Genomic DNA, 12,038 nt, shown 5'->3' with positions numbered 1-12,038 from the left:
GAATCTCTACTCAGGTAATAAATAAAAAAAAATAAAAAATACACACCCAGCAAGTGTGAAGGACAACAGACATCTTTGAGGAGTAGTAACAACTTTTGGGAAGTTCTTGACTCTAAAAAGACTGTATTACTTTCTTAAAATTATGAACAATTATTTTAAAAAGACTAAGTGACTATCTGTTTTCAAACCCTAACTTTTAAAATTGGTTCCACAATGAGCCAAAAATAAATCAGTTCTCTAACTACAGTTAATACGAATTTCAATAAACAAACCAATTTTAAATGCAAAATATGTACTGATAAATTACTTATGTATCCACCAGAATTAAGATACTTCAACCAAAAAAGTTTAAAGTATAGTTGTACAAAAAGAACATTTAACACAATTAAAAATTATTCATCAGAAGTATCACTGATATTTTTATATGATAAAAGTTAGAAATCTAATTAAATACTAAATGGAAACATATAAGGGTAGAGTGACTCTTGCTAATAGAAAGAAGTAACAAATAAAACAAGTGGCATATTTACTTTCAAGTGTATTTTGAAGCATAAATGAGATGAGCATGCTTTACTGAGGAAAATAAAAGCTACAGATGTAAAGTAAGATTAAAACCAAATACAAAAAAAATAAGCTTTCTAGCTTTCTCATTTAAATTATTATTAAAATTAGTTATTCTAGATTATTTAAATCAGATCACTGTCTTTCACAGTAGGCACTAGCACCAGCTGTGAAGGCACAAGTACAAAGGATGTTCCCAAAGAGTAAGGGATCTCCTTTAGTTAAAGAGGGGAGGCAGCATGAGGGATGGAGTACAGGTGTGGAAAAAAGTTATTGGCAGCACTAAGATCTGCTTTGCTAGGAGTTTTTGTTTTTCTTCTTCTTGGCAAAAAAATATCGCATCCAGGATTAACAGAATTCAGAATCACATGCTCACTTGCTCCCTCTCCCCCTTGTTTTTTTCAAGAACACTGCAATTTTTAAAGGTTGCTCACACAAACATACATCAAAATATGCAACTGATACCACCACTATCAGATCTGTCACTGATGCCAGCAAAGAAAATTCGGTGATATCTGCAGACAGCAATACGGTAAGCTAAAGCAGCATCAGGGGCCGCTTCACCAGGAGAAAGCTAACATGTTGTTGTTTCCTTATTGCAGTAGGTGACTTATCTAGGAGCCAAGGTCTTTAAGACACTATTGCTTCAAAGTAGTGACAGTATTTGGACAGGTATTTAGTCCCTGCATGACTCCAGTGAGCTGGTACCTGTCCTGCAGAGGGCCTAATGGGAGTCACATACCAATCAGTAGTGACATTAATTTAAATAAAGTCTTAAAAGGCATCAGACAGGAATATGAATCCAAACTTTTGCCCCAAGAGTCCGAGTACAGTTGTTTGGCCTTTTCTCATCTATAATGTCAGATGAATATTCTGAAATTCCATTCTCCTGGAAAAGAATGAGCAAATAAATACTGATCTAGAATGGAGTTCTCACCAAAACAAAGCCACGTGTGCGATCATCAGTTAGAGGAATAAAACGATCTGATCAGACATATAAACAAAAGGAACGATGCCTGAACCAGCTTAATCGAAGAAGCAGGCCTGTAAAGGTAAGTGAGGAAATAAGACTAACATCATCTTGCTGAGAGAACTGAGAAATGACTGCAGACATTCTCTGTATTAAGGCTCAGATGAAGGGGGGGGAAGGAGAAGAAGGCAGTCTAAGCGCTTCAAAATTTGTTCCCACATACAAATCTGTAGTGGGATTTGCAGACATTAAAAATATTGCTTCCTCCCTCTGAATATCAGTATTTTAACTTGACAAATAATACTATGAGTTTAATAATTACTGCTTAATATAAAAAACAACATTGTCCAACTGATGCAATATTAACTCAGGAGTTATGCAAAAACAGAATAAAGAAATAATCTTTAGCAATTAAAAGTATATTAAAAACTCCTTTAGAGAATTTCCTGTTTTCATCTGACCAGAACAATCAAACATAACAGATAATCAGGTACGAAACACGGCCACCGCATAATCTTAGCCGTGAAGACTATTTCAATTAATAGATGCACATTGTGTATCAAATACAAATAAATATTTTGACAGGAGAAGGCTTCACCAACTTTTTCCATTCAAGCATATTCATTCATACTCTAAACATCACTCTTGGCTGTGACATCTGAAGATGAAATTTAAAAAGACTTGGATTTTCAATTAAATAACAATCCAGTTGTTACAGCTTAAAAAGCCAACAGATATCACAGGAAATCGTATGTAATTCTGCTACCCAGATATTCATGACCCTTTCCCACAAGGAGTATATAGAGATCCCTTAATTACAGGTAAAGAGACGTACTTACAGTGCTTTAAAAAAAAAAAAAAGTATGGGAAGTAATAAAAAAGGTGTTTAAGTATCTAACAGTACAATTCTTACTGTAAAATAAGTTTTTTAATTTCTACCTTTTTTTTTTGAAAAAGCATTCTCACAACCATATCTGCAAGACTGCAAACCTTCAAAGCAGTACTGAACCAGCATGAAAGAAGTTACATGCAAGTCTGAAAGTGAGCAATGCACCTAAGCCAATGCTTGTGCACCAAAGTGGCTACATTATTTTTTCTATACTGATAAGAGATTCTTATGTAGATGAATGATCAAGCAGAATCCCTTGGGGAGTTAATGAAGCTTCATCCAAAAAGGATAGACCTCAAAAGTGATATTAGTCCCCTCAATTACTTTACCTCGTTTCAGTTCAAATGCAGCATTTTGTACCAAAAGAAAAGATTTTAGAAAGCAAAAAAGTAAATTAGAAGTAGATTATTTATTCAAGAAAAAAAAAAGCCATATAAACCTAAGGAACACAAACATGTGAAAATCTGAGTAAGGACTGCCATTTTTACTTGAGTTGTAAGTTTTTGAAATTTTAATCTTTAATTACTTTAACATTGGTTTGTGAGAGATATCAGAATGGCATTTGAACCAGATGGCATTCCAGTTGTGATTAGCTGTTAGTTTAAATAGCTAAATATGTAAAAGAATCCCCTTAAAATGTGGCTAATAATGCAACAGATAAAAACCAAATATTTGGAGGTTTTTAAAGTTTTTTTTTTTTTTTTTTTTTTGTCTTTTTAAAACTTGCCCAAAGATAAGGGAGATTCATTTACTGGGAGATTCTAATTTAAAATAATTCAATTTACCTTAGATACACAAGTCATTTAATAACTTTAAGGCCCACTCTAATACGTTTTTAATAAACTGTTAGAAATAGCTTCACCATTATTCCACAAAATACATTCACTAGTATCCCAGGTACCATCTTTGTCTTATAATAATTTAACCACTACAGGAAATAACAAGCTATTAAGACTTGAAACCACAATCACAGATTGAATTATCTACAGACAGAGCCAGTTAATATCTCAACCCTGTAAAACATTGCTTATGTATTATCATGATATAGAATCTTGGGTTTTGTTCTGCTAGGGCTACTAATGGTCTTTACCTTGAGGTTAAGTTTTCCTTACTGTCAGTATGGTTTCTCCTATGCTGCCCTTAAAAGGCAAAAGGGTATTACAAGATACCTTCTGCCCTGTCTCACAAATTTGTGTAGAAATTCTCCTTTGCTGCAATGTTCAAAAATGCCTAGAGTCTCTGTCAGAGTTTTCATTCTCCTTGTACCTGTCATTGTAGAACATTTGCATCTTGTTTTGTAGTTTTAAGTCGTACACAAAAATGACAGTTGCTACCTTTACCTAACATGTTAGAGCCTTAACTCATATGTTGGTCTCCTGTGCACTACTGCAATCTTAACTATAAAGTGTTATATGCAATTACAAAAAGATTTGGCTTATTTTCTCCATGACATGGGTGCCAGTGTTTTTTTCTTTATTTTCTAATATGTATTTCAAATTCAGTGACAAAACCGAGTATTTGATAAAGTATTAGCTTTAAAATGGATTTCTACCTAAAATCTAAGAAAAAAATAAAGAAGAATTTGTTTCTACCATCACCCCATACCAGTAGTACTAAAGTTGCTTAGCACAGATGGGATCACATTGAGTTGAAATATTGCTTTAAGGTGTCAAACTTGAGCTTAAAAGTATAACTAAGGAAAGCAGAGTTCAATCCCGTATGTATTAGTGAAGAGATTAGCATAATAACAAAAGACATCTGTGTAATAACTAGATTTCCCTAATATACTTACCTAAAGTGTACGCACAGATAGCTAAAGTTCACTCAAGTAAAAAGATGCATTTGATTGCCTTCATTCTGGTCTTCCTAGATGCAGGGCTGAAGCAATTGAATCTGTACAATATTGTCAAAATGTGCCTTAAATTTATTGCCTTAAATTCATATTCTGGATGACCAAACAATTTAATTGCAATATTACATAACAGGTGACCAATGAGTTGTGTTTCCTCTGAACTTGATATATCTCTTGTAATCTCCAAAGATGCTATAAGAGATATTTCAGAACTCAAAAGCATGTAATATAGCATTTTTTCTAGAATACTTCCAATAGATAAAATACTTTATTGTAGATATCAAATTCTTCTGCATTGCGTAATTTTGGAAATCAACACCTCCTCATTTATCACTTTCTTACCACATCTCTCAATTCTAATATTTCCTTAGGTTTCTGCTATTAAGTTTGGTATAATGAGCACATCAAGAATACTGATCAAAAATATAAATTAATTTTTACTGCTGCCAAATTGATATTATTTGATTTCTTACATACGGAATCTTACTTAAAACCAAGTATTTGTCAGCATCATCCGTTGGTAATCTGAGTTGCTATTGTCAGAAATAAGAACTCACAGATTAACTTTTTAAATCTCTATTATAGCATAAGCGCAACATGTGTAACCTGAGATCACTTTGGGTAATTATTTGTTTTTATGAATATGCTCCTCTTTGAAGGTTCAAGAGAGAGGCGTGGTAAACAAGTTTCAAGTCATCTCTATGCCCAATCAAATCTGCATTACTCCACAATCTGGAAACACTCAAAATGCATTTATCCAAAAGACGACCTGCAAGAGAGTCCTCAAAAAGCAGCCTTAGGTAACATTTTTTAAAGAAGGAGAGTCCTACCCCAGTGGAACAGAGGTTGTGAGAGCCTCACTATGCTCCATGAGGCCTGTTACCTAACATAGAAGAAACTAAGCAAGGATTATAGTGTCTGCTCAATCTCATCTGCTGATATTAAGAAAAAAAAGTGTGCATGTATATATCTCATAAAAGGAAAAACATAAGAGCATGCAGCTTTGTATATTCTATTCAATTTCTTCTTACTTAAGAGAAACCTATCCTATCTTTCAAACAGATTGTAGAATTATTCATGAAAAAGAAAAGGCTGAATTCAATGGTGGTTATATGCAAGATTCACTTTTGTCTCATAAAATTTCCTTATCAGTATCATGTTCATGTTTTCCAACCCAGTCTGAAAAGTTTCCAGTTTAGATGATCGCAAAACAAAACAAAGGATACCTTAAAATCCACTGCGATTGAGGGAAGCTGTGAAAATAACAATTGTGGTATATTCGATTTTTGATATTTTGATTCTGTGTTTGATCCACAGCAAAATTAAGAAAATCATTGGTATGGACAATATCTAACCTAAAATACATTTCCTTGCTGAACTAGAAGATAATACGTTTTACAGTTTATGACTACAATTACAAATACTGACTGGCTCAGAGAACATCTGTAAGAGGGCACTGTCTAGAAGACAGCATTACCTGAAATTACAATACATTACCTACAAATATCAGTATCAAGAAACCAAACCAAAAGTCTTTGACAGAGAGGAGAATAATTTTGGAAGGGAAACTGTCTACAGCTCTCGTTTGGTACTAAATGAGCAACTTGATTTTTGCATATCAGTGGTTAACAGATTTTAAGCTAAGCAGGTATCTGAAGATGTGATACACAGACACACATTCTTGCACCAGTATATATGCTTGCTTGTTAGACAGAAATGAAACAACCATAGTGTTTTTTTTTTTTTTTTTTTAAGTCAACTACTTCCTTTCATCAGCTTGCCTACTTTATCTCCTTTCCAATGGCCTCTAAAAGCATCACTGCTTCTGACCAGAGTTTTTTGAACCTACTGCTGACTTGTTTCTCACACACAAGTAAGAACGTAATTACATCAACTCCAGTGCTCCTGTTAATTCAATTGGACTCCTATTTCTTCAAAAGCTTCACTCAAACCTTATTGTATTTAACTACTTTTTAACGGCCTTCTTCAATAACTGATGCCTTTGCTTCTTATCCCAACTGCACTTACTTACTCTGCATCTAATGGAATACAGTGGAGTAGGTCCCAGTTTCCAACCATATAGGTCAGGGCTTGTCTGCACAAAAAAAAATTCACTGATTTAGCTTAAACTTGCCTATACATGTTTGAAAGATCCTGTCCAAAAGTCATTTGTTTTAACTTCATGCTGGCTCATGCTTTAAGAAATTGATTTGAGCTCAGCTGATAAAACACATGAACTGAAATACAAGTATCTATCTCTGGACTTTTGCACTGATTTAGCTGAGCAGTTTTTTTAAAAAAAATAAATAAATAAAACAGAAAACCCCACAGACCTGAGCTTTTCATCCTCAGATGAGGACCAGACCCTTGCATCTCTGTACCTGTCTACTGCTCTTCAGCCACCTCTTCAGAGAAATGAAGTCAATAGTACGCACTCACGTGTACTTCAGTATGGTGGTATGTTCCATGCCGAACTGAGCAGCAGCTCCTGGCTTTTCCTACTCTTACAGGAAGCAGGCAGCAGAGTTGCCTCCTAGGTGCATAAACTCAGTTAGGAACAGCTGCTGCCACCACCTGCATCCAACACTAATGTACACCTCTGCTGTCTACAAGCATACCTGTGCTTGTGGCTCAGGATATCAGAAGAGGAGCAAGGCATGGTAAAGTAGGAAGAACAGGATTAGCTATCATGCACACAGGTAAAGCTGAGGTTTCAGTCTGTGTAGTGTGAAGATTCACAATTTGTGTATGTGCAGAAAAAAGTATGAGGAGATGCAGCTAAAATTCAAAAACAGAGTAAACTTCTGCAGGTGCGTGAAAGAATGGAGAAGGAAGTGTAAGCACTGAATTGGCATCCTAGTTTGGATAATGGGAATATGCAGTAGAAAGCTGAGAGGAGCTATAGATGAGGCTCTGATTTAGCAGAGTTAGAAAGCATCCCAGCATCTTGGATGCCAGCAGTCGCAGATGATGATATATTAGCTAATTAGGTTTGGATACTCCTGGTCTGTGCCACCTCACCAGCATTTCTGCTAGTATTTCCTTTTCAGATATGATACAGTAACAATGTTCTTGGATCTTTGCACCTACTCACCTCCTATCCATTTTCTATTCTGTCAAGAACAGTCCTGTCTTTCCCTCTGCTTTTATATTTAGCACTGATTAATTATTTAAATTATATACACTTCATGGCAGGTGCTTCATATGTAGCATATTTTGAATGTTTAAGGTTATTTCACAATGGCTTGTATGAAGATGCTATACAAAAATTGCGTAATAGATGACTAACTTAACAGTAGCCTTCTATACTAAAGGTTAGAAGGCTAAAAAGCTTCTTTAAACATTGATTTTGTTTGAATCTTATGCCTTATCTCAGATTTGATTCATATAGGTATTTGGATCCAACCTAAAAGTCTCAGTCCATCTAATATACAGGAAGTTGACAATGAATTTTATAACTGTTCAAAATATGGTCTGGAGTCTAGCGTGGAAGGGAAAGCCTTCCAGAGACTAAAAGCGAAGTTTGAAAGTTTATTTTGATATCATTAAAAGATACCAAATTCTACAGCATCCATGTATACATGAATAATAAACAGGTCAAGATATACAACTACTATCATATATATGATAGATTATACATGTATACATCCAACACACCATCTCTACATGAGTATATCTCTACCAATAAGAGATCATAAAAATATAATCTCAGATTAGACTGCAGCCTTGATCTCAGGCTCTGGTAGCTTTTGCAAGGGGTATGTGGGTGTTTACTGATCATAACACATATATAAAATATATATTGATAGATTTCATATATAGAAAACCTAGAACGATTGACATCAATACTATAAACATCAATACTATAAAAGAGTGGAATGAAAAAGTAGTTTATATGATCAAAACATTAAACTACTATTTCATGTATTTAAATGTTCACAGAATTTGGAACTGAATTAACAGGTAAAAATCATTTCCGCAGTCAAAAACAAATAGAGTTGCAACAGAATTAAGACACAAAAAATAAGGAAAAGGAGTCTTAGCTCTTTCAAAAAGAAAAGAAAAGAAAAATCCTCCCTCTGTTGTACATCACTGGCACAACTCCATTGGCAGTAATGCACTGATTAATGCATACCAGCTTCACAAACCTGTAGTCACTCTGCCATATAAAAATTTGTACCACAACACCGGGTCTACAAAAGTAGATCCCTAACAATAAGACTGTTTAAAAATAAAGTCTTGATATTGATTGCAGCCTTGATCTGCAAACCCTATAGCTTTTGCATATCAGCTTTGATTAAGGAAGATTATATTTGGCCTTCTGCCACCCTTCTTCACAGCCATGGCACTTTGGTATGTCAGAAGCAGGACTAGGAAGAAAGCCTGATTGAATTATACTCTACTCCAGCTCTGTTGGACAGCTCTGTATGTACCTATCACCTGATTATAAGGTAGCCCTGTCCCTGGGGTTGCTTCAATTTGCACAAGTCTAAATCTAACCATGTGCATCTGTGCTGTCTTGAATAGCCACATACAGAGACTCCTAAACTAAATAAATGTACTGGAAACTAAGTAAATAAATATACTGGAAAAATGTATGCCAGATAATCTAATAGAAAGCCTACATTCCTAAGCCCATCATTAATATTATTTCTACCTTCCTGTCACAGGGCATGCTGAGCTCAATTTAACAGCTGTGCTTACATTTGTATCAATTTCTGAAGTCACTGAAATGTGTGTCACTGCCTGTATCCAATGGTAAACATCACCTTTAGTCAATGCTAGTTCTAACCAGAGACTTCAAGAGAGAGTAAATTGCATTTTAACTCTACTTTTGCTTTCTCTTTGCACTCTACTTCTTTGAGTATAAGCTTGCTAGAGAATTTTTAAAAATGTACTCTGAAGTAACTGCAATAATGTGGGAGCTAGTCTTCCCAGTTTGGGGCACCTTTCTTCCATTCTCCCACATTATAACTCAAAAATAACTACAGTTCACACATCAGATGTGAAATGAGGACTTTTAGAAACAGACTCTAAACTGTCATTTTTAAACATAGCTGCGACTTTGGATCTGGGCTCAATTTCCAATTCCAACTGCACACCCAAGATGATACAAAAGCCTTTGTTATTTTTTTTGTTCAGTTACTTATCTCCTGAATGGAAACAAATCAGCTTTTTGTTGAATTAATGTTGTAAGGATTAAAGAATATCTGCAAAGTATTCAAATACCACATCAAGGACTACTTAAAAACAGAGGCAGGCAGGGAAACAACAAGTTGTGAGGCTGTGGTGGCCACAATGCGCAGCAGAACAATCCTCACAGTAGGAGGATCTCTCGGGTCCTGAGAACAAATCCAAGTGAGAGGAATTACCTTCTGAGCAAGGGCATGAAGAGCTCGCAAGCTGAGCGACCCACTTACCACCAAACCAAAAAACATTCAGCCCCTTTGTACAGCCACCCCACAAAGGATTTTACAAGTTCCTCTGGCTAATCCTATCGAGCCCCTAAACCGGTAACACCCCTCCCTCAAAAACAAAAAACACAGGGAGTTTTCCCTCCTCTCTAGCATTTCTTAGATAATTAAAAGGAAGAAGAAGATCGCACCAGAACAGATCTGGACGGGGCTGCCACTACACACTCGAGAAAGCGAGGCAGGAAGAAAGGCCACGTTCCTATTTCAGAGGCGACTTTCACCTCCCGGCCCGCTGCAGTGCCCGGGGAAGGGCCGCCCGCCCCACGGGCCCGGCCGCGGCCCCCCGCACCCCCACCCACCGGCGCAAGGCGGCGGCCACGACCGCGCTGCGCCCGCTGCCCTGCCCGGCGGCGCCCCTCGCCCGGCCCCGCGGCCAGAGCGCTCCGGGGAAAGGCCGCGGGGGCCGGGAATGGGGGGCCGGGGATGGGGCGCCCGGCCCGCCCCTCGGACACCTACCCACACCATCCCAGAGCGCGGCGGCAGGGGAGTGGCGAGGGAGCGGCCCGTCCTCTCCCGCCGCGGCTCCGCGCCAGACGCCGCTCCGGCCCCTGAAATGGCTGAACAAAGGGAACCTCGCTCCGCCGCCACCGCCCCTCCGATTGGCCGGGGGGGCGGCCGGGGGGCGGGGCCCGGCGCGCGGGGGCGGGCGGGGGCGCCGCCGGCCCGTCACCCCGGCAACGGTGGCCTCGCCCGCGACCCGCGGCCTGGGGCGCGATGGAGCCGGCGCTGAAATGGCTGCCCTGCCCCACCCAGCCCTCGCTGCTCCGCCGCGGCCGCCGCCCCCAGGCGCTCCCCGCTCGCCCCCGCCGCCGTCCGCACCCCTCCGCAGAGGGCCCGCGCCAGGCACGGCCTCCTCCCGGGGGAGGGGGAGCGGGCGGAGCAACCCCCGCCCCCGCCCAGCGTGTGCCCCGCTCGGAGGCGCCCACGCGCCGCTCTGCCAAACGGCCGCCGCCGCCCCCGCAACGAGGCACCAACGGCAGCAGCCGCCGGCCCCGGCCCCGGCCCGCCGCGGCCCCGCCGCGCTCCCGCAGCCAGGCCCCGCCGCCCGCCGCTGAGGCACTTGTCAGAAGAATACCGCTGCGCGGCGAAGCTAAGGGCAGGGCAGCGGAGAAGCAGCACCCTGGGTTTCATCTTGGATCAGCAGCGCAAGTGCACCGCCGAGGCCGCTGCGGACTAGTGCGGCCGGCTGCCGCGAGCGGAGGACGGCGGCCACGTTCACTCAGGCCGGTGGTGTCCAGACAAGTTACAGAGGCAACCTCTGCCTGACTGTAAGCGCTAGGCACATTTTTATTAGGCAGCAACGCTGAACATCCTCACCTGATTTCTCAAGCTTACAGAGCTTTTCGAAAAACACGTAATATACTGTGCACTTTGAGGTGAACTCAGAGTGGGTAGCGCTGCTTATTGTCCACAGTCTCCCACTGCCACGGTGCCAGGTACGCACTGCTGGCCTCCCTCAGTCCCCCGGGCACGTCGTGCATGCACGTACCCTCCGCCTCAGCACGCCATCATCGTATCACAACCGCCAACATCCCGTGACGGTGTCTTCCATGGCAGAAGCCACTTCTGCAGCCACTTCTCTGACACAGTGCCATAATGTCGCTGTGTTACACCAGCTCTAGTGTTTTGCCAGGCTGCTTGCAATATTTTAAAACTCCATTTTAATTTCTTTCAAAGGTAATTTTCTAGTCCTCTTTGTTGCAGAGAAAAGCTTGAAAGCACTAAAAGCTTGTAAGATACAAAACGTGCACTATCTATTATTCCAACACTTAAGACAATTTAATGATTTTCATGGGAACTGTCTGGTGATCCTGCAAGTATTAACACTTTTTCAGTACTACCTCTAGATTTCCTTGTCCTGAAAGATCTGTATGTACCCATTCAAAAGGTGGCTTCCATAATTAAAAAACATACCTACATAGTCCCATTAAATACCTATTATTTTTCTCAAGTATTATTTTACTGCATAACTTTCAGAGCAGATTATATTATAGTTATAGACTGTACTTAGTTGTACTACCCTGAGTTCTAGCTTAATATTTATGTATTCAACAATCTCACAGGCTACCAACAATCTGACACTAAAACCAGATCTTTCAGCTAACATTACATTAGGTATGTGGGCTATGGCTTGCAGTTCAGCCTTTCTGCGTGCAGGGATATAAATTATATACCTTACCTCCAGCACTGTGATTCTACATGCCAGCCAGAGCTACGTCAGCGAAGAAGCCATAACACTGGGATGCAAATGTCTTAGTTGCAGTTGCCATGGCTGGAGAAAAGGAGATAAGC

General features: G+C 39.8%; 1 protein-coding gene across 1 annotated transcript in view; it reads right to left on the bottom strand.

Annotated features, from left to right (window-relative positions):
• Positions 1-10,274, bottom strand: part of TNPO1 (transportin 1) — a 77,740-nt gene extending 67,466 nt beyond the window's left edge. The window contains exon 1 of the mRNA XM_062599135.1: positions 10,203-10,274. The gene's annotated coding sequence lies outside the window, so the exon portion shown is untranslated. The remainder of the gene's footprint in view (positions 1-10,202) is intronic.
• Between the last annotated feature and the right edge of the window lie 1,764 nt (positions 10,275-12,038).

Source organism: Rhea pennata, chromosome Z, assembly GCF_028389875.1.
Source record: "Rhea pennata isolate bPtePen1 chromosome Z, bPtePen1.pri, whole genome shotgun sequence".
Taxonomy (NCBI): Eukaryota; Metazoa; Chordata; class Aves; order Rheiformes; family Rheidae; genus Rhea; species Rhea pennata.
The sequence above is the reverse complement of the archived record's forward strand: the minus strand, read 5'-3'. Positions and strand labels throughout refer to the sequence as shown.